This window comes from Zootermopsis nevadensis, unplaced genomic scaffold, assembly GCF_977971745.1.
Source record: "Zootermopsis nevadensis isolate Lab colony 2312 unplaced genomic scaffold, Znev_1.0 Znev_ptg000004l, whole genome shotgun sequence".
Lineage (NCBI taxonomy): Eukaryota > Metazoa > Arthropoda > Insecta > Blattodea > Termopsidae > Zootermopsis > Zootermopsis nevadensis.
In genome coordinates, this window is record NW_028259136.1 from 570,025 (window position 1) to 597,061 (window position 27,037).

Below are 27,037 nucleotides of genomic sequence, written 5' to 3' on the forward strand. Positions count from 1 at the left end.
TGAGCTTAACACGGAAAGTTTTAGGGAGGGCGGGCTGCGTGTTAGATTTGTTTTTTTTTTTTTTGGGGGGGGGGTACAGCATATCTAATGTAAATGTTGTATGTGACATGGGACATACAACGTTTATCTATAAGTTCTCTCTTCCTATTCGACAAGGAACAGAAAAATACGCGTAGTTGTATTGTGTTTTAAAAAACCACTGCGATATTAGGCGATTCTATTTCTGGAGTTGAAAGATAAATAGGAATATTCTCAGATATATCATTTACATAACTTCAATGCCAACTGGCAGGTAATCTTTAAACAGACTATTTGCATTCAACTGTTTATTTTCATTTGAACGGCTAAAGCGGTTCTTACAAGAGAAGCTTCTCCTGCGTTGTACTAACCACATCAATTTTAATTTCCTCCGTCTTTTATAATCATTCTAAAAGAAAAGAGAGAGAAGCAGATGAATAGAAGGAGAAGGGATAAAACAACATTTAATTCATTATGTTCTATTTGGGAAAGTCTTCGGGGCACTCCGGCAGACTACCTTATCGTTCGCCCTCAATTAAATTCGCCCGTCTTCCTCCCTCACTCCCCACCACAAGATCGCGTCTCTCTTGAAATTCGTATATCCTTTCCTCAAGACATTCGATGTTATTCGTGACAAAAGTATTTTGCTTCGGTCGTATCAGTATGTGTCAGTCTTTGTTAGTTGTTAATGAGGATATTAATCAAATGTTCTACAAGTTAAACATTGATTAAATTCAATTAAGATTAATGGTACATTATCATACCTGAATATTAATAGACTCAGATATTGTTCTATCACATTTCTATCAAGAGAATCCTGTTAACCTAATAAACACAACAGTCGCGTGAAATGTTTTCAGACAAGTGCCACTATTTCCACTGATTGGATTAATAGTAGAGCTCAGGTTTTCCAATCCGATATCCAGTTTGTTACAATTTGAATTTTGTTTAAAAAAATTGTTACTTGGACTCTTTTTATCATTTACATCGCATCTTCTGTAATCTGTAAAAAAAACGTTGCATATCTTTAATGATTTATATAGTAATTTCAGGAACATAATAGTTTGTCTTATACACTTCGAAACTTGTTTGATTACCTTCAGCTTACTGCTTAAAACGTTTTTAAAGACAGTCCTTTATGTATTTATGCTAAGTGTTTGAAGGTTTTGTCTTCAATTGAGATTTGCATACTCCTATACAGGTTTGTTGCAACTGAAGATCGGTACAACCTCATGAAAGAAATCTAAAAGGCAAGAAGAAAAGTAGCATTTCTCACTCTTACTTCTGGCAACAATTTGTTATACCAGCGCGTGCAGAGTTGTTCCAAGTTACGTGGCAATAGCGAGCGGGGGGGGGGGGGGGGGGAGGTGTTGGGGGGCAATTCAGCTCGTGCCTCGTGTCTAGACTGCTCACGACACACGATCTCCTAGGAATTTGATATCTCGGAGACAGAGAGCTGCAGCTACTTCAGTAGTTCGCTCTCTCTTCTATACATTCCAGATGGAAGAGGGCTGGTTTTCTGGAAATAGAGAAGGAAGTCTTAAAAAGAAAAAGAAAAAGAAGTGGAAGCAGATGATCAAAGGCACGTTGGTCACATAGAGATCTAAAGAGTTTCTGACAAGTGGGAGAACTGAGACGCTGAGAAAGTTGGGGAGGCTGGTGTGGAATGACGGAGACGAAGGAGAAATGTAGGAATTGAAAGAGAAAGGAATGGAAGCCAATTGGTAAAGGGTTATGACATCTATGAAAGAAAGGTTCGGGTAGAAGCGGTGAGGGGGGCGGTTATAGATATAGAAAAGATTTCTGGCAAAAATTCTGTAATCTGGAACGTCTGGGGACTGAAGCTGAAAAAGTATCAAGAACTGAATAATGCAAGAATATAATCCGCCCTGATTTTTTGAATTGGTATCAATGTTCCTGATTTTACTAAACTGTAAACTGAACTACAGGGATGTATAATCAGCGGACAGTATGATGTCTCATAGACGCTGATCACTGGGGGCGAATCGTGAACACCACAATTAACTTTTATTAACTGACTTTTGATACAGTCTCCAGTCGCAATTTCTGGAGTGACATCAGGACCAAGAACTGAACTGCTCAATTAAAACAAAGAGCTTAAAACTAGTTTACTGGAAAATATAGTGCACCAGTCGAATGTAAGTTGTATGTGGCTTGAAGGTAGCCTATAGGGTCGGAGATATGGTAAATGACAATTCTGGTAGCTGAGGACAAGGAAGATGGTAAAAATGGTTAATGGTTATTAAATAGGTCTATTCGGTACTTGGCTCTTGTGAACATTGTAGTTTAATTTTGACTACAGTACAAGGCGAGGATTATTTTGAACAGCTGAGTGACTATCAGCTTTTCAAGAAGAAGATGGCTGTCTTCTGGGTTGTTGAGCCGTGTAGTGCGGTAGACGTTTACCGACGTTTCAGAGGTCCTTGCTGCTTCCATTATCAGGGCGATCGCCCTGATAATGGAGGCGCCAAGCACCCGTAAGACGTCGGTAAACTTCTGCCAGACTACACGACGCCATAATTAAGAAGACAACCATTTTACGTCTGCCGGCGAGGCAAATAAGAGAATTTTATACTTTTAGTGTGCGCAGTGCGCTAAGACATAGTCCTTCAGCCAGGTGCGTCATTGCTGCAAATGACGTATATAAATCTTTGGACGTATTTAGCATAAACATTATCTCCCTTGATTGCACGTTCTCAATAAGGGGAATGATCTAGATAGGTTGTCTTGAAAGATGATCTAGTTTGGTTATCTGTTTTTTTGTAATTCTATTAGTGTTTCCGAGATGGATTATTTATTTTATTTATATTTCTTCATATATTTTTCTTTGTGTATAATATTGTTTATATTTTGGGCTTGCCTGTATTTGGCTGTTATATTTAATACTGTACATGTATAAGTTTAGTTAATCTGTTTGTGTAATATTTGTCATTTTTATTGTATGTATTATCAGTGCTTGCCTGTTATTGGCTTCTTGCTGTTGGCAAACAAATAAATGAAAAATTCAATTATTGAATTGAATCCAAACTTTCCCTTCAGTGTTATTATATTTGTAATATTTTTGGCTTAGTTTGAATAATCAAAGTGTTTTCATTTCGTAATTTATATTTAAATATGGAACGCATCTGTGATTTTATTCTACACACGTGTTCTAGCCCGTTTATGTTCGTGTGTGAAGATGTAAAATTTATACTTCAATGAGGAAAGCGCACAAAGATATTTGAGAGAAGAAGTATGTGAGTTTTCAGAGGAAAGGTAATGCGAGAAGTGAGTGCAGCAAGGCTAGAAGGAAAGCGAAGGAGAATAAATGTGGGAGACGCAAAAACGACGAAGAGGATTGGAATTCAGATTTGAGAAATATTTTGTCGATGACGGCAATTGATTATCTGTGAGGAAAATATAGCTGGAGAATCTGAGATAAGGAGGCAAATTCTTTATAAGGCGTGAGCGACAAAATTCCAGGATCATTTTCGTCCCACACCCTTCTTCATTTCATAACTAAGAACAGGATCAACGAAAAACTACGCACCGGCAAACATGTTATTGGTGAATGAAGATTAATTCCTTAACTGTGATTACTGTAACAGGGAAATGTTTAATAATCGCATTCTTCATTTATTTATAAACACACGTACACATTTATAGTGATACCATTGAAAATTATTACCGAATGACGTTTCGATTTATATTATATTTATCTAATCGTAGCTTCTGGCAAAAGTATTCGTGCCATAAGAATTATATTAATCTAGAGAGTCGTTCACACCAAATTAGGGAAGTGTATTTAATGCACACAAAACAATGAATCTGAATAACGTTTGTTAAATTAATATGAGGGGAACTAATTTATAAAGAATGTTTACTTAATATTTTTAATATTAAATAAATATTTTTTAGAACAGTTTGAAAATCGAAATGTTGAGGACTATGGCCTGGGCTGACGCCGTATGGCCTTGTAGGTGGTTAGGCCTATTGTTTATAGCCACTGTAACGTATACAAGTATGAACACGAACTTGATAGCAGCAATCGCATGATTACAAATATTTTGTTTTTAATTTTATAAAATAAAATTTGGTTACAGATTATAGATGGATCATTACAAATTTATAATGTTTAGTAATGTTTGAACCTTCTATGTGTATCAGAAATTAGTACCCCTTATTAAAATTTAAGAACTCTACGGTAGCAAGAACTGTAAAACGTGTGTTAGACTTTAACAAAGTTATCAGATGACGATCTTTTTTTATACGTTAAAATATTTTATTTTCTAAACGATAGCTCTGCCTGTTTTTTTTCCAATATGGCACTAATCTTCATTGATTTCGATTCCGTTGTTTGTAGTTTTCCCATTTAAAAGACGTAACTAATTATGTCGTTTGACTGAGCTTTTGTTAGAATTTATCTCGGCGTGTCCATCAGGAAGGCAATCCAAAGCGACGAGGCGCGGGCAGGCAGATCCAAGTGTAGCCGGTCGCCTTCCACAGCTCGTCACCCAGCAACTACATTACCATGACAATAATTTGGTTTTGGCTGGGCCTCCGAGTCCTCATTGCTGTTGCAGGTACTGAACGTGGAACACACAAATGTGTGGATAAAAACTATACAGACAGAAAGTTTGCCAGCGTAGGACATTTGTGATGAGTTAACAGTAGTCTATGTTCATGTCAATATGCCATGCAATTTATTTATTGAATTTGTACTTGATTAACAGTTCTAATTAACTCGACGTTAGAAACAACGTTGATCAGTACACGTAGACGTAGGAGAGGAAAAGGGCTGGCTCTGGGTTCTTTCGAACAAAGTAACAAACGTTTTAGAACCCCTGAAACGTCAGTTTCTAACAGATGACATGGTTCAGCATCCCAGAAGACAGTCATCTTCATTTACTTGGTTATTTATTCTCAGTTTACATTTCGGATATTGAAAGACGTGATGGTAGAAACATAAATTCGAAAGCAATATACGTATTTCGTGGTTCGACATCGACAGTGCTTGCCCATCCCTATAGTTGTCGCCATGCTATTTCATTGCGGCATCAGGCAGTCGCAGTAGAATGAGACTGAATAATGGATGTTTCCAACAATTTGACTGCCAAATGACGACGGCGATTTCTACTGCTGCTGTCCTCCAGCACGTCGTCCATTTTCGGAACAACACGAGGCCAATAATATTCCGTTCAGTGCTACAGTGGTTTACAGAGCCTGCAGTGGAAACGGTTCGAAAGCACTGGCTCGTCTTATTTGTTGGCTAAAATGGCTGAATTATTTTTAAATATTCAATTTTAAACTGATTTGTTATCAATTTAAGCATCGTCGTCGACAGAGTTTCCTTAGAAATACTACGTTTTTTCTGTCAGACGTTCGTATTTGGTATTTTAATTATGTTCTTGTTTAAGGACAAAATGTCTTATCATGTTATACAGAAGATGTGGGACTTCATACATTTTTCCTTGTATGGAACAGTACTGGTTTAAATTTAGGAAGAATATTTATTTTATTTCCTACAATCTTATTTTATAAGAAATAATGGATTTTGCTACTATGGTTTCCAAGTTGCCTGTTCGCCCCAATAACTTCCAACCACTTAACTAATATCCATTACAAAATTGGCTTTGTCTTTCTGAAACGCTGCTAGAAGTTTCTTCGGAAACAGATTTTCTTTCTGTGATTTTCTCTTGTTTTACAGTGATTAAGAAAAATCACTTTGACAATTAAAATGCGTAATTTTTCTCTCTGCTTTCGTGAGTCAGAAAATCGACATTAGAATGGTTCTGCTCAGATAAGATCAGCTCGTAGACTGTTCTTTTCTACACAGCTCGTCCTTCAGTTTGATGTAACTTTTGCTGGGTCTGTCGCTTTGGTCCATTTAGTAAGGCTTCTTCTTAAGGTGTAATATATTGCAGCCTAAATGCATTCCATATTCTTACATTCCGCAGCCAAAGGATTTTAAATATAATTAGGGCATAGGTTATCTTACTTTGCGATGGATTAGGGTGGATTAACTGGTGTTGGGTGATTTTGGGTTAGACTGGGTTTAGTAAGACTGCCTTCGCATCAGAAGTTCCATACGCGATGTTGGAGTGGTAAATACTACGTGCCATAGAAAAGTCCAATGATTTATATGCGAATTATTGGTGTCACTTCTATGTATCATTCATATGTGCAGGACTGAGTTACTGGCTGCAGACAACATGTAATGACCATATCATGAAGTCTGTCTGCGTCTCCCACCTGTCTCTTGCATGTGTCAGTGTGTGCGCGTATGGGGGTCATAGTTATGCCTGTAATACGCATGGGATTCCGGCTATATAGGGGAATAATCTTGTTCAAAATCTTATGGGATCTTGTTTAAAGAGCTCTTTTCTCTCTCTCTCTCAACCGGATTGTCTACCAACGTGTTTTGTGTACTGTACATGTTAGTATATAGGACGGCGTCTTCGCTCACGAATGACGTCCTTGAATAATGGATGTCCGGGGAGCTCTGAAATACTATACGGCCTGACACCGTCCGATAACAGGTCAGGCTGAGAGCGATTTAAGTTCCACCAAGTAGCCTTCCGTGTATTCGGGGTACGGTCAGAGCGAGGAACTGCAATAGCAAGTTCTGGTGTAATCAGGTTTCAGTCGCCCAACTCGCTAACAATAAAGACAGGATTAATCTGTACTGGTATTTGTACTGAGCCAGTTTAATTCAGTTCAAAGCAACACACACTGTTTTCCATAAAGTCATTACAGTGTATATTTCCCATCCCCGTCTTCATTCACTGATTTTCGGATGGGAACGACGGTAATAAATAAATAAAATGTCGATATTGGTCTCTCGGACTGTTGGGCCGTGTAGGTTTGTAGACAGATATAAAAATTTCGGATCATCATATTGCCTCCATCTTCCCTGAAGATGGTGACAGTATGAACCGCCGAAACTTTGGAATCTCCTTACAGGTCTACACGGTGTTACAATTCAGAAGACCAATATCGACATTTTAATCGCAGTGAGCATCTCATATCTCGTAAATAAAAATTAGACGAGATCAGTGGCTCAGTATTACTTGTCGTCCCACTTGCCTATCTTATCTTAATTGTAGAGATGAAAATGTATAATAATTCGGTTATATACTTTCTGTTTTGGTATAAAACTTGATCTCTCACATTAAGGGAAGATTATAGATGAGGAAGTCTGAGAACAAAGTTGTAAGGAGAATATTAGGAAGTAAGGCAGAGGAATCAACAGGAGGATGAAAAGAAGTACATCAGCCTAGTGTGGAGTTTCACATTTTCTACTCTAACACAAATATTGTTTGAGTGATGAAATAAATGAGGATGAGATGGGCTGGGTGTGCAGCATGATAAAATTTATACAATATTTTAGCAGAAATACCGAAGGGGAGAGACCAAATGAGAATCGCATTCATCGACGTGAGCAGCACATAAAAGTGGATGTTTAAAGTATCAGAGTGTGAGAATGTGAGATAGTTTAATCTGGCAAGCATATTTTTGCCTGACAGAATGACGTAGCTTCTCAAGAAGGCCGAATGCCCTCGCTCCAAAGAGTTGCAATGTTTCATAACACAGGTCTGATGAGTCTAAAATCACGCTTCTGCCGACAGCTTATTTTTCTGACATTTCTATTGTTCGAGGTACAGAGTTACGTAAGTAAAGTTCATTTACGCCAATACGTTTGTTACAAAGTTGTAACGCACATTACCTCTCACAGCGTTAAGTGACGGGAGTAATATTTGTTTCATAATTGTGTGCTGCAAAGCACAAAGAAATCACGCCATGTGCGAGCTTCCTGGCACACACTGTCGACTCTGGCGGTAGCACCTTTTCAGACTTCTGTCAGTGTTATTGAATATGTGGTGGATGTGAAGTGAATATCAAATTCTATCATTGTTCCGACTTGACACTGCCATGTACCTGCTTTAACCGCCTCAGTTGGTGACCTAGTTTCACATTCGTATTGTTTATTTGTGGAATGGTAAATCGCAAATCGAAAATTCTCGACTCTTATCGCTGGCATCTTCCCATATTCCACTGATGTACCTTTTTATGTAGAACTGGTTAAAGAATCACGTACTTTTCGGGGATTAAAAATACCCTCGTGTGTATAAAAACAAAATAAAATAAACAATACGTGACCAAGATAGTAATATACCAAAGAGCGTCTTTCATTAGTGGATCTCAATTTCTTGTGCCACTAAAATAGTCTCTCCAAGACAATTAGAATGTAAGGTATGGAAACAGAAGATAAAAACAAAACAGCTGTAGACGGTAATAGACCCACTATTACCATAATAACGCAAGGCCTGAACTGTTGTATGGTCACAGATCTATAAGGAGTATGCAACTTTTGTTAAGGGAACTGTTTGTAACATGCAAAAAACTACATGGCACTCGCGGGACAGAAATTATGTTTCGGTTTTATGGCAATATGTAACGAACAGTTGGAATTAGAAATCTGTAATTTTGTGGGTGATAGTCCACAACTTCTGCTTGAAGGATTCTTTTTAATGCTATCAGTTACTAGCTTGGCGACGGCGAGAAATTTCGTGTTACATTTTGCAAATTTTACTTGCTCGGAAATTATACTCCAGAAAATTACACACACAAATATATGTAACTGAATTGTGTATTTCCTAATTAGTGTTTGTTGTGGCTTGACGGTGTTAATTGGAGCAATTGAAGGAACATGGACACTGTACCTTCGGCACAGAACTTGTTTATTCATTACAGTAATCTGTAATATTCAGCTAGTATGATTTGAAACCTGGCATTAACAGACTGACAACCGTATTCAGAAATTATGCTAGCTTTGAAACATTCATGTTATTATCGGTTGCCAAGGAAGTGAATGAGAAGTGGACACGCGAAGGAGTCACCAGCCTTGGCTAATATTTGAGAATTCATTGAATTTTTTGTGATGTATCCTATTCATGTAAGTGGATATTACGGATGTGCGAAGGTACACATGTCCGTTGCTTCTTAAAGGACGATGTTCCTAATCTAATGCAAGGGTCTTTCTCTAGATGTGCACAAATTCACTTGATACAAACATTTATTGACTTTTCTTTGTGATTAACTTTCACCACATGCTTTTTATATAATTCTATAATAGCTTTTAAAGACATAATAATTTTGTAAGAAAACGAAAAATGTGTATTTACTTTAAAGTTACAGGAGAGTGATTAAAGTTTATCGTATTAACTCTGAATTTCTTGTTCTGTGTGTATTTTACCTCGGTAGAGGAAGAGAGAAACTTAGAATTTTCGTAGTAGGTCTATAGGCCTCTACACACAGAGTCGTCACATTTTAACCCTTTTTGTTCTAAGTCTGCTGTATATTGATGTATCCATGCCTTACGTACATTTCCAAGAATCTTTACTTTTAGATGAGCATAAAGTGCTGTTTCATGTTCTTTGACGTTACTTTGAAACTTGATTTTCTTGGTTGTCCCAGTGTTTTGGTGGGAGGTGTTCGCGACACATCTAGGTTCTGGGCGTCAGAACATATCTTGAGTTTGCGGTAATACTTCATGCGTCTGTTCCTTTCAGCTGTGTACACATTTCCTTCTCGAGCCAAAGTATTTAACGACGTAGATTTCAGTTTACTCCTTTAAGGGAAGAACACTTCCGCTCTGCACAATAAACAGAGCGATTCAGATGTAGTTGCTACGTAGAATGTATTCGGCTTTGGCGTCAAATAAGACAGCATGAAATTTTCTCTCATTAATTGTATGCACGAGTTTTAAGACTGATAAATTACTATTACGGTAATTATGTTTCCATTCATTTAGAAGCACGAATACTGAGTGTTCACAGGCATGTCTCATGTACGTATGAGTGCACGCGTGTTTATAGATTTAATAAGTGGGTGGGTGTGTAATGACGTATTACTAGGTAATGAGTGAAAACTAATGGGTCGTAATTAAGTTAAGTGCAGCATCTTAGATGAATGAAAGGCCCCACTCATTATCCACTAATATGTAGTATTCAAGAGATAGTAATTAGTCTTTTAATGAAATTGGAAAATATGGAAACCTATATGACTAACAGATTCGTTTCAATGTGGACAGAAGATTAAGTTAAGAATGTGATCGTGGACTGAGTGTGTCTGGGCGCTACATACATGGCTCCTGTAAAGTGGGTTCAGATGTACATGTTTTAAAATGTGTAGTCTGTGGCAGTATAATTCCTGGAGGTCAATATTTTAGGAATAACTAAATCAGTCAGTTCATTAAATTCTAGACGTGCGGTTAGGACTGGGCGAAGAAGAAATTTATATAGAATTTTGACTCTAAAATTTCTTCATAATCGTTCGTCTAGAAGAACTAAAAATAAATGTTTGTTTAAGTGCACATTTCATTTCTGTAGTTTCTGTCGTGAAGTTCGGGGTGTACCATTAATGGAAATCGAGTGATTACCCATATGATTACTCTATTAGGACAGAAGCCAGAGTTTTATTGTTATTATCTTACTCAGTATTAGAAAAGTCAGTGAAAAAGATCTTTTACATGTTGAAATGCTGCTGTTACTTGCGCCCTGAATACGCGCTGTTAAAAGTTACGCAAGCACCGCGACGCTGAGCGCAAAACAAAATCTAAAGCGATATCAATGTAACGTTGCCACAGCCAGAAACCTACACGTGATTAATTGATTTTAAGATTTTCCGCTCTTTATGATCATAAGTTGATCCTATAAATTTACAGGCGCAGCAACCACAGCACACAGACTGCTGATTTACGTATATTTTAACAGGCAGTGTCTGGATTGGTTGAGCTTAAAGGTTCAAATATTTTGTATCTTGCTTTGAAGCATATAATCGATCTGGAGATCGAGACTAGGTTTTTCTAAAGGACCCGGTAGAGTAGCGATCTTCGGTTACCTTAAGTTTACCTCATAACCGAATCAGTTACAGTTTACGAAATGTTGTGTTTGGAAAAAAACTTAGACGATGAAGTGTATAAAATAACACTCGTGTTCATCGCCTGAAAGAGACTCGTACATGATCTATATTTTGGACGGCGCAGAGGAAAATATTGTGGATGAAGCGGTCATAGTGTGTAACTCACACTTGGAAGGACGGACTGAGGAAAATCGTAGCTGGTATCTCGACAGAGATTCGAAGTTGGAACCTCTTGAATGCTAGTCAGGCATATTAACACTGAGTATCAGTCTGATATTTAATATGAGGCAAGCTACACAGTCTGAGAAGCGAACTTCTGAAACCCAAGTATGACATAAGATTTAATATAGTTTGCTGCACTTCACTCATGTTCGGCGTGTGACGTCACTTTGATGTACCATCCATTATTTAAGGCAATGTTGATGGACAATAAGTTAAGATACTTGCCATGAGCACATTAATTATTAAAGCTACCACACAACTAACTGCAGTGTTTTCCACATGGACTAAGCCAAGTATGACGGAAAAGAGGATATTTCGTGTTAGAAGGTTGGAATCACTGGGCCGGAACCTGCAACTCTCAGTAAGAGATGACGACAAAGGAAGAGCGTAGTGTGAAGTGGGAGGCGAGAAGGAGACCTCGGACTCAAGAGCTTCAACAGACCGGATAATCCCGCCACGGCACAGCGCGACAACGACGACTTGGGAAGAAGGTGGAGGGTGGGAAGGGGCTGAATAATGGATGTGAGAAGCCGACATGCGGCCTGGCACCTGAGCCCCTCCCCCTCCTCTCTTATTATCAGTCTCTTCTCTTCCTCTTCCTCTACTAGCTCGAATTTGGTACATCAGACGCACGCTGCAGACTGCAGGATGTGCGCAAGAGATCCCAGGGAGCCGTTTAACTAAACCCGTACACCTCAACCCCCCCCCCCCCAACACCATCTTACACCTTACACTTCCTTCCGCTAGAAGTTTAAATCGCATAGGTTGTAGGTAAGGTGATAATTCGATGCGATGTCGTGGTCCATTAAAAAAGATTCTAACCAGAAGTATTGAATTACTTAAATTAGTCGATGGAGTAAGATGGACTACGCGGGCCGGAGAGACGCCCGGGCTTAAGACGTAACTCACGCTGTTATTGCACCGATCGTTGCAGTTCTATTTTTAGCGAGCCTGTTTCTTTCATACAGTTTCGAGTTTTAGTTTTGACTGAGGTGTTACCACATTTCCTTAGTTATCCTGAATGAAAATAAAGAGGTTTTCCTAAAATATACTCAGGATTATGCGGTTCATAAATTAACTATACGGATGATAATTTGTTCTTCAATAAAGAGAAGTTAAACTTTTGTGCTGTCTGTCCCGAACCGTTCGTATTTCTCATTCGTATGTGCTCCTGGACAAAATTGAAGTTTCGAGATGCGTAAAGTATACAATGTTTCGTTTTTTTCTGTTTGATTTGTTTTACAGAAGACAAATTGGGGACCTAAAGCTAATATTTGAAGTGATGCCGTAGAGGTATTTGGTGTAATTTACTTTCGTTATTCAGTGCTTTCCGAGTTCTAAGTAGAAGGAAACACGAAATAAACTGAAAACTGTTTTCACTAGTCTTGTTTAAAAAAAAAAGATATAAAGAGAGAAATATTCAAATATTATGAGAACGTATTTGGTAGTGGTAACTAACTACATAACAGGGAGCTACGAAATTGTAATTCACATCTGTTGTTGGCTGACTCAATGGATTAGTGAGAAGCAACCAATAAACGTGATTAAGAATTCCTCGCCACTGGACCCTACGCTGAAATAGTTTAATAATTCATAATCCCATAGAGTATTACCGATTTCACACACTCCTGATGTTTAAAATTCCAAGTTAATAAAATTTTACCATGACTTAGGACGTTCCAAATACATGAGTCAATTCCGAAGTTGTATGTGACATTTAGAAACATGTTAGGGGTCTTGCAGTGAGACTTTGTAAGCTTCCTCGACCAACTCCCACGATGGTGACAACTTCTTGTTCGCTATTCACAGTTGCTTGTTCAACATACATGCCTTAACCGAAATAATTGTTATTCTTCAAGCCTTTTTAATAACGCAAGAGCTAAATATAACAGGAATTAATGTGGCATTCCATTCCATTCCTTCCGGCTGTGAATTTGTTATCTAAGACTACACTGAGGTGGCTTTATATTACATTTTCAAATTCATAAAACCACATTTCATATTAAGCTTATCGAACTGCTGTTTTTTCTGAAAATGTCTATTAATTTTAGTAATTTTCAAATAAAATTTGAAATATATATTCAGTTATCAAAGTGTGGAGGATTTGTAACGATGTATTACACACTTTCAAAGAACATATTTTTAAATATCAGTAGACTATTTGATTATAAGAGATGAACGTGGTACTGACTGCGTTACTATTTACAGCTCAGTTCAGTAAGCGATTATCTAAACCATATTATATAATACCAACAATTCGTCCATTTCTTAGTTTTCAAGATCACTGAAATAAGTCTTTGGATTGATAAGGTGTCACGTGGGTATATTATCCTATTATTTAAAATGCCCCACAGTATAATACATTTATGAATTCATTATTAAAATATAAATTATTAAACTTAATGCTTTTTATGAAGTGTGCAACCAAACTTCAGTAGGATATGAAATGTATATGGTGCAGGAAGTCCTCTGATCGACCTCTACATTTTAGTGCAGTCGTCTGTACTGTGCCAGAACGAGATATCCTCCTTCCCTGACCCTATTAATATGAAGGATTCACTCATTTTGAAGCAACTGTATATTATTATGTACTTACCATTCCACTTTATGCACGGGGCACGTGTAAGTCGTTATAAATATGTCATCGTAGAATATGTAGCGTACTTGTTGTATAAACTCCCATTTTATATTACGAACATTCACTCCATGAGCGCTCGGCGCTTAAACTCAATGTGGCGAAGGTCGTTAACCGCAGTGTTATCAGGCCAAGGTTGGATCAGGGCTCCGACGTTCCCTAAATTGATGGCTGCAGCAAATCTTGTAAACAAATTCTCGGTTGAACAAAGTTTTATGTGGCTGCAACTCTAGGTTGGATAACGGTGGATTGCTGATTTAGCGGCCTCATTCCTCGCCCGCTGGCTGGGCACTTACGTACTGTACATGGCTGAAGGCTAGTGTTTGGAGCGAGGGACGTCATTAAGTTTTATTACTGATTACACGTATTTCTGCGTCTGCCAAATTGTGCTCCTCCGTTAATGTTTAGTCTTGATGGATTAGAAGCTTAGGTCTCTTCTGATTCAGATTTATTTCCGAAACTATAAATCCTTGGACATGTAGGATTTTAGGGATGAAGTCTTAGTCCAGCATTAGTTTAAAATTGGTGCAGAATCAAGATTCGTGACCTGGTCGTTTTGTTCGCCTTGTTTTGGACGGATGAGCGCTGCATTTATGGAGGTTTGACAGTCGCTTCTTTCAATAAAATCTTCTCGGGCAATCAGCCGCGTTAAATGGTTACCGTAATAAACCGACGTTTCGGGAACAAACTCTGTTCCCATCTTTAGGATCCAGTCACATCAGAATCCTGAAGATGGGGACAAAGTTTGTTCCCGAAACGTCGGTTTACTGCGGTAACCATTTAACGCGGCTGATTACCCGAGAAGATTTTATAGATTGTACTCGCCGCGAAAGTCTCAAATCCTATAGCCGCTTCTTTCTTCATCCTTTTCAAGTCATCCTGTTGAGTTACTTTCCGCGTTACAGGTACGGTGAAGAAGTTGCCGCAGGAGAACGGCGCTCCGCGCCGCGGAGAGTGGAGTCACTAGTTGTAAAGCCTGTTCTGTTGGAACGTGATGGTTTGTCCCATCCTTCGTCGTTTCTAATTGTTTCCTTTGTTGTTACAGAGTGAAAACCGGCTCTAAATTTGTGTGACATTATATCTTTGGTGCGGGGAGTGTTATAAAAATGGCGTACGAAGGTGCTGCGCAAGAAATAACAGTGCAATAGCAGAGGAATCGAGAAAACGTAAGTATTTAAAATTCTCTTTAGTTATTGTGGAAATGACTTGTTTTCATTAGGATTGACCAGATGGGTCGGTCTACCCTAACAACATATGAGATAGCATATGTTGAAACCTGAAAAATGTCAGTACTTTCCTAATCGTATGCTGAAATATCGCACCTGACGCTTAAGCTCTCAGTTTGCCAAATATAACATAACGTGAGAGAAATTTCTTCTGTAGTAAGGAGTATTGAGCGAATAAATTTATCTTGCAAGCCATATTTAAACCTAAATGAAACTTCTGAATATAGTATATCTACCGTAAGGATTTTAATTGTATTAGTAGCAATTCTCTGTTGCTGGTATAGTAAGTCGTTTTTCGGAGTTGAAAAGGATGTTAAAATTTAAAGTACCCCCTACGCCTCTATAGTGAGGCAGTGTATTTAAGAAACATTGTGTTCAGTCTCCTCATCCACACACCCTCTGTCTGTTATTCAGCACATTGTGATATGACACAATAGGCTAAGCCCATATGAGACGTCACGTTTGAACTCAACTGGTGTATTAAATACAAAATTAGCCCTCACTGTAGGTTATAAAATCTGCAAGATTAATACGTATTTTTACGGAATCGTAGAATGTGTGTATTAAAACTAATTTTATGTAAATCTGCCTTTTTTTTAACTTGAAACGTGGTGAATAATTTTCAACACGTCGCGTATTTTCGTACGTGATAAAATCTGTGCAATTTTAACGATTTATAGATTATATTGCAATGTAAAAATCCTACAAGGTTTTTTGTGTAAATGTAATATTATTTCGTTTTATGAAACATTAATCATAAATGTTTTTAATTTATGTTTACGGTATTTTGGGTGAACTGTAGGCACATAGTATTACAAGTTGGCAGGCCTCAATAAATTGAGTTTAGTTACTCTAAATAAGTGAGTTATCTTTGTTTTTCGGAGGTTTATTAAATGCTAGTAATAAGGATGATGGTTTTAATGATACTTGCGTATAGTTTGAGAAGGACATTTCAGTGATAATGCGAAAGTGATCATCATGAAACTCACTAGGAACCAGGAGTAAATCCGCCAATCCTAAGCTGTCACCATCGAAGTGATAATTCGATATTAGCTGAGTTTTTGATACTCAACCTTACACATATTTCTTTGTAGCTGTACTGACGTGGGTAAAGTATCAAGACATCCCGTGAAAACAGTACAGGAAGGTTCAAATGCTACCCCTTGATACCGCTACGTTGTTTGTCCAAGAAGGTTAAGTCCACAGCCCTGTGGGAGCTTTAGAGAAGGCAAACTACTACGGGGTATACCAGTTCGGTTGAGAGTATCCAAACAAGACTAGAGAACTCAAGAGTGGGGAAGCGATCGGCTAACACGTGTTACAACATTAATAATGGCGTCGTGCGCTTCCTTGTATTAGAAACGTCTTCGTAGAAGCCATAAATAATACAGAATGCAAATGAGAGGTTGAATTGCGTCGGTCAGTTTGAGGCTCTTACGCTATTCGCTTATATTCTGTATCGTATGCAAGATAGTACGGTATTATAGTTGAATGTTTGATCCAAACAAGAGGACGGCCTTGAAACTCTGTGTCCGAGGTCTACATATAGGCAATGCATCTACATTACACTTTTAAAAAGTCAACGGGAGATTGTACTCTCTGCCACATGTTTATTATTGGGGTGATCGAACCAGTAAGAATAAAATGGGCAAGGCATGAAGCACGCATGGAATGGATAAAAAAGCCTATAAATTTTTGTCGCAAAATCAGACGGGAAGATACCACTTCGGAGACCTAGTCGTCGACAGGAGGATAATATTAAAATGGACATTTGATAATCAGGATCTGAGTGTGTGGATTGAATTCAGTTGGTTGAGGACACAGACCTGTATCACATGTTCTTTAACAGGGTAATGGAAATGTTGTTTCTGTAAAACCGGGAAATTAGTGGGGTAGTTGACCGACATCTTACTTTCCTGCAGCTCCAGTTGAATCCTTTTTACTTTTCTTTCCGTGTTACATTTGTTCTCATGTTTGTATTCGAAACAAATATTATTTTTCCTTCATTGCCGTACTTGTATTTTTCTTGAAAATTCTTCATGTCTCGAACCATTGTGTATGTGTGTGTGTATGTGCAAAACGCTCGCATTTGAAAATTATTTTGATGATAACTTTATTATTCATGATGTAATTAAGTCTAACTGCGTATTGTTTAATTATCTGCAAATAAGAATAATTCAGAATGCGATATACGGAACACGTTTATTATGACAATTAACGCGGTATTACAATGTTAAAATCATCGCCCTGATGACGGAGGCAGCATGACCTCTGAAAAGTTGGTAAACATCGACCAGACTACACAGCGCAACAACCCAGAAGACAGAAATCTTCAGTACATATGTCATTTATACATTTTTATTAACATACAGTGTTTGAAGTCCCTGTATTGTACCACATAGTGATCCATTAACTCACAGGCCCTCACTTCCGCCGTATTGATATTCTAGATGGTAAAATAATACAGTAACAGAGGCACAATGTTAATATCACGTGTCACGAAAATGGGTCATTTACTAAATGCAGTATTGAAGTCCACAACTGAGTCACTGAATCATTGGGAGGACGAACACATGATATTCGATAATATAGGTGACATATCAGGTTCTAACGACTGCGAATCTAAAGATAACTGTCTTCTGAGATGTTGCGCCATGTAGTCTGGTAAAAGCTTACCGGCGTTTCAGAGGTACTTAAAAGCTTCATCATTAGGTCGATAAGGCAGTAAGCACCTCTGAAAAGCCGGTCACCTTCTACGAGATATAAGGCGCAATGCCCCAAAAGACAGTCTGATCATAAAATTTTAGAACGGCTTCTAAGTCGCCACTGCATGGCGAGTATAACCGAATACGGCTGTCAGTCAACGATGCCAGTACAAGGTTTTGCTCTTTTGTGCTTCTGGGGCATGAAGAAGTCAGAGGACCCACATAGACCATATAAATCCATCAGAGTGATTGAGTGACATTCTTACCATCAGGTCTCTCGTTCATTTCTTTCAACATAAAAAATCAATGTTTAATACAAATCCCTACTTTCCTCGTTCATTCAATATGCATGCACCATGTTTCGTTATTTCATGAAAAGACTACGCTGAAATCTTTTAAAACTCGTCCTCCTCCTGTGTGAATCGATGTAAAATTCCCTCGAAATCGAAAATCCATCGATTGATCTGCCGCATATTATTCTTCTTCAACCCAACTGAACGGTATTTACTGCTCGGCTTGACTTTCTTTCCTTTTCTTATAAATTCTGTTGTCGTCTCTTTGTCGTCTACTTGCATAAAAAGTTTAAGTGCGCTGTGAGAAAGTGATAATTTGAATCTCGAAGTAATCGGCACTGGAAAAGATTAACAGATAAAAAAAGGTCGCATTTTCTTGTAATTAAACAATTAAAACTTTTCGATTTCTCGGAACTCAGTTTAGTTGCCACTTTTGCAAAACAAAGAGTTACAGGGCCTAGAGGACAAATGAAGACGCATGAACTGGTTAAGGAGCCATCCATAAGTGCGTAAGAGGTTTGCCGGGCCAGATGAAAGTAACCAGACAAGATGTCGATGTGATTTGAGGTTCTCACTGGGACGAGAATGAAAGTGGCTGTCTTCTAGGGGTGTTGCGCCGTTTGATCTGGTATATATTGACAGAATATTTATAGGATCTTACTGCCTCCATCATCAGGGCGTTCGCCCTGATGATGGAGACAGCAAGGGCCTTTGAAACGTCGGTTAACTTCTACCAGACTACATGGCACAACAACCCAGAAGGCAGCCATCTTCAGACTCACCGCCATGAAAACATCAGATCCTACTTATTTGATATCATTCCATTAATTTATTTTGAATTGCTACGTCAAAAGCGTGGTTTTTAAATTTGTTATCTAAACTTACATTTTCACTTATAATCATCAGAAGGAAATGCTCTTGAAACAGCATTTATGGAGACTAATTAAGTAATTAATTATTTTGATATAAAATGCCTCTGTATTCGTTTGTCACCGTTTATGCTTACTTTTACGGTTCTACACACGATAAGTACGATAACACCGTCTTACACTTCCTGACTTCGCTGCTGGATAATCCGAGGCTATTTTATATCAGTCTTTATCAATTCTGAACAGCAGTACTGACCGTCATCTGTGTTAAATTTACATCTAAGCAATAGGACGTTAAATTAATTATTTCGTAACGTAAGCGTTCATTACAGCTAACTGTTTGAAGACTGTTTAAAAACAACTATTTTGATACTACAGCTTCGTACTGCTTCCATGCTTTAGTAAAATTAATCAGCGGTTACAGATTGGTAATCTATATATTATATCAGGCCACACATGTGAAACAGGGTGGAAATTATGGCAGATGGACATTTCAAATTTGTCCCTGAACATGTTTATATTTCGATTTGTATGTCATTTCTAACTGTAAAGCTGCTGTATCCGGATTGTGTTAATAAACGAGAACCTATGGTGTGAGGTTCAGTGATGCTGCTGGAATTGGCTGGCTAATCACGTGATGGAGACGGATCATTTGTCACTGTGCGGTCCATCAATTCAGCACTAGAAACGGGGATGCTGTCGGTATGGGAGACGTTTCGAAAACTGCTTGAAGGCTAAAGTTACGATCAGCCAGCTGTCACCTGAGAACAGAAGCATTGCTGTTTCGCCTTTCCCCCAAGCTAAACTGATTACCAAGACTTTTCCACAACACTCCTCTACAGGCGATTAAATAACTTAGCCATATTAAATATGTTCAAGAGCTCAAACCAACAAATATTTTGTAATGTGAGATGTTTTCTGCACTGATAATTCTTGACCATGACAGTGTCGTTTCATTATCAGGTGAAATAGTGGTTAATGTCTCCCTGTGTCAGGTGTAGGTCATCAAGGTTGATTTGTTAAGGTCATTCGAGGCTCACGACAAGTTCATAACATGGCCAACCCATGGCCACTTGGGATGACGTCAAGGCAGTTTTGAAGATACATACTCTTTCACTTCAAACTTTTTTAGTTAATAGGACTCCGGGCGTCGTTTCGTAATAAAATCTCCTTTCATTCTGTGTCCAGATCGACTCGTTCTGAACACTGGTGACAGGAAAGCAGTAACAGAACTCAATTTCTTTATGTCATGCAAAAGTCTTATCTGTACAAATAAATTTCAGAAATACAACTTGTTACTATGAGCACCATCCCTGAAACTGAAATAGTTTTGAAAACTTAGTTCCATGAACAGATAAGTAAACAGGCAAAAACTTTCGACTCTATCGAAGAGTTAGGTATAGTCATTTTCCAGTTAAAAGAAGATTTGTCTACGTTACTGAATAAAATTTGTTACTTCTGCTAGAACTCTGATTACAGTACTGGTACCATCACAATAACTAGCAAATTATCAGGGATATTAGAAGTTTCTTACATTTGGATTATAAGTTGTTGTGCCGTGTATTCTGGTAGATTTCCACCAATGTTTCAGAGGTCATACTGCCTCCGTCATCAGGGCGATGAAACGCAATCTCCAGACTCACCGCTGTGAAAACCTCAAGTCCTACAAACTCTTCTTATGTTGTAATATTTAAGTGAAAGATTCTGGTTTAAGTGGGTGTCGCGTGTAGGTGCCTCGTCTATACAGAACTACTGACACCGCATATGGGACGCTAATGGAATCGAAAATGAAGCTTTTTCTCTTCGCTCAATCCATTGACGTGGAGTGATTGATGACTGTCCCTTCCAGAAGCAGCTCTGGTTCTTTCTTTCTGTACGGCTGTCGTGAGTGACTTGTTGATGTCTGGAGCTGGAGGATATGGACCGCCCGATCAGATGGCAATGTAATTTGGATGAGATCATGGACGTAAATATGGGAAGCGTTTACTAATGACTTACCTGTAGCACTGTCGAATTGTATTAGTAACAGCAATGCCCGTTCAAATGCAACGGAGAGCCAAAAAATATTTTTCTACGATGCACCATTAAGTAATCATCAGTTGTTTCAAACAAGCCTCAGAAAACATGGAACACTTTATTTAATTTTTTCCATGACTCGTCAAAGTTTTTGATACATTTGTGCCTGATTTTAGATATAGGAACAAGTCAATCATTTCTCTGCCTTTGTCTGTCCAAGAAAAACTTGTTTTGTTATTACTATTTATTTCTGCGAGGCCCTGTTGCATATTTTGGATACCTCTGTATATAATTGTTGCAATTATTTTTGCCTGGGTTGTCTGTTGAATAGATTTTCTCTACGACTCGTCATTGTGTGCAGTATTTATTTAGAACTCCAGTGCCTAATCTTCGAAATGAACGAAAGCCAACGGTTTTCCAGGGGTTGCGTAACCAAGATGAACCTCGGCTGTAGCTGGAGGTGAGCGTTTAGCTTCACGCCGAGTGTGTTCGTGTTCGGAAGTTTGAATTTATAGGACCTGCACGCTGGAAATTCTGGCTTAGTCCCTAGGAAGAGTGTCTTGATACGAAGGTTAATTTCCTGCTGAGAACTGCTACAAATACTTTTTCTTTCAGGTGTACATTAAGTTATCCATTGACCCACTACTCGTTTAATATCTGTTATATTGCAATTTGAAAATCATTATATTGTTTCCTTCTATTTGTCGTCGTTCACATTAATAATTGCTGTAAACTTCGTGATTTTATGATTAGCTTTCAGCTTCAATAAAACCATTGTCTCTAGAACCAGAACCAGTTGTAATATTAATGTGTATTTTCAGTTTAGTACAGTTGTACTTGGAAATATTTCTCTTTGTCAATTAGCAACAATACCAGGTCATTCAATAAAGAACGTTAATTAAAGACTGAAGTAACAGCCCCTAAATTTTTCAGAACGATATTCTCAAAATATGTATACACAACAGCAACTTTGGTGGCTGCTTATCAGTCAACTGCTCTCCGCTGTGAGCTGTGCCACAAAACTAACGAATGTCATTTTGTACACTACACCACATTAGTAATTCACAAAGTGCCAGTTCTGACGTATGTAATGGTTTAGTTTATTACGTTGCATTTATTTAATTCATTAAATATGTGAAGACATCTTTTTAGGATACCTGTAATTTTTAAGATTTGTGAACTAACTTTTTTGATTTGAAAATATTTTTCCTGTTGTACTTTATTATGTTACGGATTGCTGTAATATTTCAGCGTTCTCGTTCGATAAAAACATTAGGGTCTTTGACCGTATCTCTCTCAAATAATCGATTATATGTCGTTTTAATAAGCAAGCGTCTAGCAAGGTCTATTACAGCTGACCGCCTCTTTGTTCGGTCTGTCGTAGTGTTTTGTGGACGTAGACTGTGATTAATTGCGAAGTGCTGGATGTCGTGGTTATGCTGTGCTATACTTCAGGAAACCTTTAAAACGATATGTTTAAAGAAAATTATTTAACGAAACTTCTCACAACTTCCCCAAATAAAATATATTTCTGAATTTCACGTAACGATTACTTCGTCATCATATTGATTTAAAGTAAGATTTAACGCCTCAGCAGGCAAAAATAATTCTTTGCAGGATTAAGAATTGTTTCTCACCTTGAATTTATACTCTCGCCGTTCAACTGAAAGCCTAAGAGCGAGAACGCATCTGGGGTCATTAGTCAATTCTTAATTTGTCTAATTGACATTTCTCGTTGTTTCTCTCAACTCTATAGAAGAATACCGAAGTAACAAATAATCTCATATCCTGAAGAAGGGTTTATAACTCGAAACATGTCGTCGCAAGTGAATTAAATACAAGACACAAGTGAAATTGTATAAACAGATAATAATGTTTAAGATAAATGTCACAACATGACTCTCTTATATAATCTTAGAGCAAACAAATTTTAATAAATTCGATCCACGTTTGTGAAATTCAAACTTTTATAATCTTGTAAACATACAAACTAACAAGCTGGACGATGGAAAAATGCGTTGTCCTTGTTCATGGCGAAGTTCAGAAATAATACAACAGGAACAGTTTGTGGAAGATAAATAACCAATAAACAAGCAGCCAATTTAATATGGAACAACATTGTGTGACTTCTGCTTATTTTGCTGTTCGTGCACTAAATAGAATCATGCCATAATATATTATTCATTATAGATCTGCGTAAACCATTTTGGCGACACCGTCTCAGTAGGCTGCACTTCATAAATAAAACTCCGTTTGATCTTATTCAGGCACTTCTCTTCGAAGTTTTAGCATCGACAGTTACAAGTTTGCTCTGAGTTGACTAACATCGTACGTAGAATTTCATTTCAAAGTTTGTTGCAGAATGTAGATCAGACGGAGTTACAGGAGTAGTGATGGTGGTGGTGGTGGTAGAGCAGTCGCTTCGATGGGCATGAAAACTCATCTATAGTTTATGTCTGCTGGTGATGTATGCCAGCTTCGGACCGGAAGATTCCAATAAATCGGGCTTGATTGCGGGTTATTGAAGCATGCGACACTAGCTTTGTGCACTGGGGATCGTCATGAATGTCTTTAAAGAAAGTACAATATTGTATGAACCAGCTCATTTGGAATATATATAAAAGCTATATTTTATTCCCCGATTTCTGATCCAAATATGTAGTACAAAGTCGTTTGTAGTGGTTTTATTCCGAAACTGATTTGTATTAATAAACATCTTTCATATAGAGACCCTAACAAAATCTTATAGACGGATATAATCACACCATTATTTATTATACTGATATTTTCTCTAAGAACGTTTATATGAATAAGCTTCGAATGTTACAGTAGTTGTTCTAATTATTTTTATACTAAAACTTGTACAGTTCTTACTTAAATACACATTTTTAAATTTGTTTAGGTGAGAAGTATTTTAGGAGTTTCAATTTTGTGTCATATTAAAAGTGTAGCAAGAAATCTCTACTTAATATTGCATACTATGGACCGAGAGGAAAGATTGATTATACTGATTAATGGTCAAAGGAAATTTCATGTTTGTTACATTTTTGTGTTCTCTATTTAGATACATGGTTATATCGTACTTTATTCGATTTAGCTGTAATTCCCGGGCAGGTTCAATACTTATTAGAATTTTACGGGCAGCGAATAATTTTCGACATGCTCATTTATATTCGAATGCATTTTAGATTTTTAATTCTAGAGGAAATGTTCAGTATAAGTCATTATAGAGATTGGTTGCGTTATGGACGACCAAGAATGGATTCCCAGAAGGGCCAGTGATTTTTCTCTTCGCCACACGACTCTGGAGCCCACCGGGCCTCCTATTCGAAGGTAACGGGTAGTTTTTGCCCGACTATAAATCGTAAAGCCGGCCACTCTCTTCCAAATAATACTGAGTCTAAGAATTCATGGAAATTTGTCTTCGTGGTATAATGCACAGAGAAGACGTAGACCTTTCTTGATTAGATTAATCTTACCACATGTTCTAGATTTCCGACTAGATGTTTTTTAAGGCGATGTCTAGAAATTCAGAATGCGTGGAAACACTTGTAGAAATTTAAGTGGATATATATGTTACGTATGATTACATTTATTTAATTACTACACCTGCGCAATAATTTAACTGCTCGAAAGTTAGGTTTAAATATGACAGTTTCAAAGTTTCAGCTGAATAATGCAGGCCTAATCAGTACACAACGTGAAAGCACATATGTCTCTGTTGTGAACTGTACATTCAAATTTACGTGGCCATTAATGCTATCACATGATTGTAAAACTTAATGTCCGTCATTTTTACTGGAAGAAATGTCACTAATACAAAAGCAAATGCTGACGTAATAGACTTGTGACTTCTGTACGAGGCAGCAAATACTAAAGACAGTTTATTTCCCAGAGCATCCAGCTCTGTGACGTTTGTCGCTGGTTACTGAAGTCAATAGCCATTGAACAAAAGGCGACGATAGTAATAATATGGCTCAAAGCCATTGTGAACATGATAATCGCCGTGTTGTTTCTCGCCGGAAGCAAATCAGACACATGTATCAAAGAAGGAAAACTGAGAGGTTATGAACTTGGGAACGTCAGCAGTGAGTTTTGATGTTTTGTTGCTTTTAATCAGTTAACCGAGAAACATAATTGGACTAACCGCGTTGTTAACTTTTGTAATCAAGGTTGTTACGCGTTCCTTGCGAGAAAGCATTGTGGGCTGGTCGTGTCTGTCCAGTCGATTCAACTCTATAACCACTGGACGGATTTTGATGAAATTTGTTGCTGAGGTTGCGCTATTCTGAACCACGACCTAAAATTTCGTATTTTTTAATATCCTACGATCGGTGATAACAAAATGACAATTGACTGAAGTAATGAAGTAGACATTGAGGTGCTGCGTTTTGGTGGCCAAAATGGGATCTATCAAGCAATATGGATTTAACATCTCTGAATGCACGTCGCAGAGAACTCATGAGGATAATATGTATATTCCGGTTCCGAAAACTCTTTCCGAGCTTATATGCTTAACTGCTACTGCGAAAGCCAAACAGTTGAAGAAATGTCGGCAATCCCGACGTCCAAAAATATATAATTTTCGCTTCTGGTAAGAAAGGGTATAGTGTACTACATGTTTTTTTCCCAGACAACCTGCCCTCATGATTTCGAGAGTTTTTTGTACATCCCTTGCATGTTTGAAAAGAAGGGCCTTGTTTTAATAACTACCTCATAAATAATAAATGCAATGTAAATTTGCTTATAAAAGAAAATTGTGGCTCTCCTAGTTCAATATTTTACAGGATATACGAATACACGCAATAATATGCTTTGGAGCTCTTACGATCTGTCCGTGAGAAATTGTTTCAGTGATTCCATGCGCGATCAATGAAAGCCAATTGTCAATAAAGCATTTTTACTGAACAAACTTAAATTTGGTACATGGAAATTGCTTCGTGTTTTTGCTCTTTCATGAGATATATTTATTCCAAGATAAAACTCACTTATTTATTTTGAAAGAGATAAAAAACGCGAGTCCTTGAACCGAAGTCTGAAACAACATTCGGCAACCGTAGAGACCCTCGGCCCAACCCTTACAGGGCAACAGTAAACTATCTTAACTTGGTTAAACTTATTCTGCTTACGTCTGCGATCTGATTTTCGAAACAGTGCAATCTGTTTGAATTTGCATGTCACAAACGTATGCTACTGTGCATAAATAGGTCAAAGATTCAAGCGCGTGTTTGTCAGCCTGAGCTCCCTTAATGCCTCTTGTAGGTCATATACTTGAAAAATATTAGTTTTGGAAATTTGGAAATTATAGACATGACTTATTTTAATACTTTCGCTTTCAGGATATTGAAACAAAAGTACTGAGCTTGCATGTCAAAACATCACATAAAATGTGAATTGTACAAAGAACGCCAGTTTAAAATCGTTCTTTAGTAATGGAAAAATTGAATAAAAATATATCGGAAGATTGCTTTTTTCTGTAAACCCACTTATAAACATTTTAGCCTATTTTTCTTTTATTAAGAAAATAAAATAGGATTTTGAGGTCACCATATTCTCTTTGCATGTGTCTACATGTTCTCGTTTCAACTTTGAAGTGACTGACTAGATGTCGTGGAATTATATACTTTACAGACTTACAGCAGTCATGAAAGAGGACGAGAATCAACCATCAGATGTAATTCCACGAGTGTAATACCTCTTCTCTTTGGAAACCTGCCTAATGGAGCTGTACTCAAAGAACAAAGTACCTCCGTCTATTAAACTGAAAACGTATCTGCACGTGTTTCAGCACTGCAGTCAAAAAGCTTTGTCGCAAAAGGGCCGAGCTCTTTTCTTTGAAAAACTGTAAGACAGGAAGACAAAAGAATATAAACAATAATTATCAGAATATAATCTGATCCAAATCCCTTCGTGGATGCAATTCGGATTTGTTACTGTTACGAAATATTTGGGACTTTTCATAATTTTTAAAGGGTTTATGAACTATATTTATGTTATGATTGTGTTTTGCATCCCTCGTGACGAGGCATGAATATCGACTCAAGTTTTTTCTGACTGTTATTTTAAACCTTGTTCTTACTGGCGTTAAATAAATCTGTACCTTTTGCATTGTATGAATATTTATGTTTTT

At 37.7% G+C, this 27,037-nt stretch overlaps 1 long non-coding RNA gene across 1 annotated transcript in view; it reads left to right on the forward strand.

Annotated features, from left to right (window-relative positions):
- Positions 1-26,675, forward strand: part of LOC110837550 (uncharacterized) — a 43,161-nt gene extending 16,486 nt beyond the window's left edge. Inside the window, exons 2-3 of the long non-coding RNA XR_002545703.2 lie at positions 14,844-14,964; positions 26,539-26,675. This is a non-coding gene — a long non-coding RNA (uncharacterized LOC110837550). The remainder of the gene's footprint in view (positions 1-14,843; positions 14,965-26,538) is intronic.
- The last annotated feature ends 362 nt before the right edge of the window (positions 26,676-27,037 follow it).